This window comes from Leuciscus leuciscus (genome assembly GCF_965113295.1).
Source record: "Leuciscus leuciscus genome assembly, chromosome: 6".
NCBI classification, from domain to species: Eukaryota; Metazoa; Chordata; class Actinopteri; order Cypriniformes; family Leuciscidae; genus Leuciscus; species Leuciscus leuciscus.
Window position 1 is genome coordinate 47,134,220 of NC_138730.1, and position 5,000 is coordinate 47,139,219.

The following is a 5,000-nucleotide window of genomic DNA, read 5'->3' on the forward strand; positions in this document are numbered from 1 at the left end:
TTTCTAATGCGTTACTCTGTATGGATTTCTGTCTAATGAAACACATTAGTTCATTCGATTGATTTATTAATGGATGTAAGGTGGCTCTCTGGAACTGACCGAAGGCATTGCTGTGCTTCCCTGATTATCATGTTTATTCAAAGTTTTTACACGCTTTTGCATGGCGTTTAGTCTGAGATGTGACCTGTCAATCAAAACTTAATCATCATGATATGCAATGCATACAGTGTGAAGTAAAACGCGAGTGTATTGCGTTTGCTTCTCCGTGCGTTCTCATGAAACGGGGCTCTTATTGTGTTTGGTTTCGATGGTGGGAAATGGACTGTTTTAAGATCCAGACTCATTTTTGTCTGCATCAGTTGAAGTGTAGCCTAACTCAGGTGTGTTTCTCCAGGAGCCCGAGGGCACGCGGAACGGACTGTAACAGGGTCGCTTTATCCCTCAACAATAGATTTCCCCGTGTAATAGGGCGCATTAGTGACGTTTAAATCGATATGTGAATGAATGCATTGATAATGGTGTGTCAGTTTGAGTAGGCTTGTATTTTTCCGTTAGTTTATGCGGAACAATGACTAGTTGCTCTTTATATTTAAATCGCATCTATTTTTCATGAGATTGGCTTTTTTCCTTCACAGATTCAGTGAGATTGATCAGTGTTCTTGACATTTAAACCCCATTTGAACCCCAGAACATGTCAGTTAGTGATTGCATACATGCAAAAATGTTTCAAGTTTATATCAAATATGTTTTTGACTGTACTGTATATGTGGAGGTGTGTTGCAGTTCCTCTGTTTGCCTGTAGGAGGCAGCATGGCTCACTTATAGCGACTGTACATATGCATATACTGTACGTACATCAATTCACATCACAGCTGTGCTGCTGTTCATCTGATCCTTGCCTGAAACACACACTTTGACTGTGGTAAAACACTGTAACGTACATCCCTGAGCAGCGTATGCATTATAAAAACATAAATAGCCACCTTTATATTCATCAACATGCTGTTTTCCGACCCGCTCCGTAAGCCAGAGCTGATTTTGGTAGCACCAGTGTTGATATCAGATGATTATACCTTGGTACTGATATACTAAACTAATGTACATGTCCCAAAACTCACAAACAGGGTTAGCAAATTTTCCCAATATGTTCTCTTGATATGAACAAGTAACGTTAATACAACATTCATTCAAAGTTACCTAGTCTTTGATAATGTTCTCAAAACGTTTGCACTAATTATGCATGAAATGTTTTAGTTGGGTGTTCGTTTAATGTTTTTTAAATGTTACAATTTGTACACTCAGAAGTAAAATTCCTATAATTTTTGCAAAATTGAATGTTCCCCATATGTTTGAAAAACATTTAATAAACCGCACATTTTGAACTCCCAGAGAACTTTCAGAAAAAATATTAAAGTCTCCCTGTAGTCAATAATTGTATCCGTTAAAACTCATATTTGATCAGCAAAATGACATATTTAAATTTAAACAACATTAAACGCTGGATTTTCACCATGATTATCTAAAAAAACGAATGTTTTATTAGTGATTGGACTGAGGCTGTGTGTGTGTGTGTGTGTGTGTGTGTGTGTGTGTGTGTGTGTGTGTATTGGCGTCAGAGGAGAGTCGAGCTCTTTAGCATCCGTGTGATTTACAAGCATCTCTCGTCTCCACACACACACACACACACACACACACACACACACACACACACACACACGCACAGAGCTCCAGCTATCATCGATTAGCACTGGGTAATCTGTATAAATATAACACGCGTTCAGGTCTTCCAGTAGTGTGATGATTGATGGCGTTGTGTGCCGCAGGAGTCCGTCTGACTGACACCTACTGGTGCTTTAATTCACCAGAAGACTCGCTCGTAAGTTTGAGCCGTCACTCAAAGCCTGATTACTGCCGCTCGACTCGACGGCCAACACATCAAATGTGCTCGAGGAGAAGAAAAGCTTCAGACTGCATGTCAGAAGTTCTGATTAAAAGCCTAAAGTAGCCCATGTCTTATTTCTCATTTAATGTTAAAGTTTCACGCGTGGAGACATTATAAGTGAGTCATTCATACTGAGTCTTTAAAACAGTGACACATGCATATGAATGCCTTCATGCACAACAACTTTCCACTAAAATCAATTCTATTTTTCTTTAAAGAAATCATAGTGGCCATAAAGTCGTGATTAAATAGAAGTAGCATCAGATATTTTCTTCTGTAATGCGACATACATCCGAGTGTCACATGTTTAAAAAAAAAAAAAGAAAAAAGTAGGGCGGAGACTTGTTTGCATGTGTCAGTTGTTGATTGGATGTTGAGATGTGGGCGTGGTTCTCATGCATGTATGCAGATGAGCATCAGCTTGAAGGGGCGGAGTTTATGCAGACTGAGTTTGTCATTTATCAGCGGTACGATTAATCGTTAAAAGATGGCAGTCTCGATTCAAACACATACATGATCTTATTCCTAAATGACAATGATTCGCCTGTATCTATTATATCATTCATAAAATCACTTATTTAAATCTTCGTTCTGATCCTGAGAGAGCCGTTGTCATGTATAGATATGAAACAGTGTTTTCAGCCACACAGTATCATTACATCAGTGTTACAAATACTCTTATTATCACAGAAGAACTGGAATAAAAGCTTATAGTTCAGATATAAACACTGATGTCTACGGTACTGATCAAAATAGAGTAAATCACCTATTAAAAGTAACTTTATGCTTCAAATAAAGATTATATCATTACATAGTTACACCAGTAGGTGGCGACAAGTGACTGTTAAAATTGAATCATTGAATCATTCATTCACGAGATTCGTTCAAAAACGCTGATTCATCCAATAATGAAACAAGTATTTATGAGTGAGTCACTGAATCATTCGTTAGAAATTAATTCAGATTAATTAAACATTTTTAAATAGACTGCAGCAAATAACATTTTATCAGAACCTCTAGTGAATTACATGTTATTTTGTTTAGTTGTGTGTTCAGAATCGTGGGAAAACCGTGATATCTGTTTAAAACAATTTTTTTTTGATTTTTGATTTATCCAGAATCATGCAGTTCTACCGGTACAAAATGAACAGTACAAGGTCTATATATATACAGTATATATATATATATATATATATATATATAGATAGATAGATATATACTGTATATGTGTATGTATATTTATTGAAAAGAGAAGAATTGCCTTTATTTGATTTTTGTAAGTTCTATATTTAATCTTATATATTATTATATTTAATCTTAAGTATTTCATCACATCAAGAGAAAAGTCTTTTTTTTTATTATTTATGTTTTTACTATTTTGTACGAATAATCCACGCTGTTATTATAGCGATTGAGACCCGGTGTTCTTTTTGACGTAAGGTGGAATCCTCCAATCATTTAGTGTGTTTAAACCACTCTTAAATTCAAGAGTTTGAATGCCACGCCCACATCTCAAAATCCAATCAGCATCTGATGCCTAGAAGCGAGTCTCCGCCCCTACATTTGTTCTTATTGGATAATCCTGAATAATTCTTTCAGTGTGTTCATCGAGCGTGTGTGTACGTGTGTTTCTGGCTTTGACGTGCAGGTTCTTGGCTTGCGTTTGGTCATGTGACCCACAGGTGGGGTGTGTATGAGAGAACAGAACGTGTCTCTAATGACTGTCACGTCTGACTTTTATCCTGACAAAAACAACAGCAGGTCTTACTCACGGCTAAACAACACGTGTGTGTGCGTGTGTGTGTGTGTGCGCGTGTGTGTGTGTGTGTGTGTGTGTGAGCCGCACATCATACGGCGACGCTTCAGGAGCAAATGCTGAGGATGAGCTCATGTTTGTGTGGTTATTAGTTAAAATGAAATCACGCTGAGATGAATAATCATTCTGTCATCATTTATTCACCCTCATGTTGTTCAAACCTGCAGGACTTCACATGTCTCTCATGTCTCAGTGTTCATACAATGGAAGTCGATGGTAACTGAAACTATTTTGTTCAGAATATCTTCTCAGAATATCTTCTTCTTGCATGCATTCATAAAAAGGAATTATTTGCGGTATTTTGAAGTGCTCACGATAACAATCTGGTGTGTGTTCGTGAGTGTGTTCGTAAGTGTGTTCGTGAGTGTGTGAGGTTGTGTGTGTGTTCGTGAGTGTATGAGTGAGTGAGTGTGTGTGAGTGAGTGAGTGAATGAGTGTGTGAGTGTGTGTGTGTGTGTGTGTGTGTGTGAGTGAGTGAGTGAGTGAGTGAGTGTATGAGTGAGTGAATGAGTGTGTGAGTGAGGGTGAGAGTGAGGGTGAGAGTGAGGGTGTGAGTGAGTGTGTCAGTGAGGGTGAGTGTGAGGGTGAGAGTGAGGGTGTGAGTGAGGGTGAGAGTGAGGGTGTGAGTGAGGGTGAGAGTGAGGGTGAGAGTGAGGGTGTGAGTGAGTGTGTCAGTGAGGGTGTGAGTGAGTGTGTGAGTGAGGGTGTGAGTGAGGGTGTGAGTGAGTGTGTCAGTGAGGGTGAGAGTGAGGGTGAGAGTGAGGGTGTGAGTGAGGGTGTGAGTGAGGGTGTGAGTGAGGGTGTGAGTGAGGGTGTGAGTGTGTGAGTGAGTGTGTGAGTGAGGGTGTGAGTGAGGGTGTGAGTGTGGGTGTGAGTGTGTGAGTGAGGGTGTGAGTGTGTGAGTGAGGGTGTGAGTGAGTGTGTGAGTGTGGGTGTGAGTGAGGGTGTGAGTGTGTGAGTGAGGGTGTGAGTGAGGGTGTGAGTGAGGGTGTGAGTGTGGGTGTGAGTGTGTGAGTGAGGGTGTGAGTGTGTGAGTGAGGGTGTGAGTGAGTGTGTGAGTGTGGGTGTGAGTGAGTGTGTGACAGGGATGGAAATTAACTTTTTTGTCCACAGGCCACTGTGGCTGGTGGATTTAAAAATCTACCAGCCACTCAATGTTTTTACCAGCCACTTTCTTGTTTTTAACCTACAATGTGTAACTGCATGTGAAAATTAATACTACAAGATCTACAATACTTAAGC

At 39.7% G+C, this 5,000-nt stretch overlaps 1 protein-coding gene across 5 annotated transcripts in view; it reads left to right on the forward strand.

Moving 5' to 3' along the window:
• Positions 1-5,000, forward strand: part of LOC309501029 (receptor-type tyrosine-protein phosphatase mu) — a 299,591-nt gene that overhangs the window by 939 nt on the left and 293,652 nt on the right. The gene's annotated exons all lie outside the window — the stretch shown is intronic.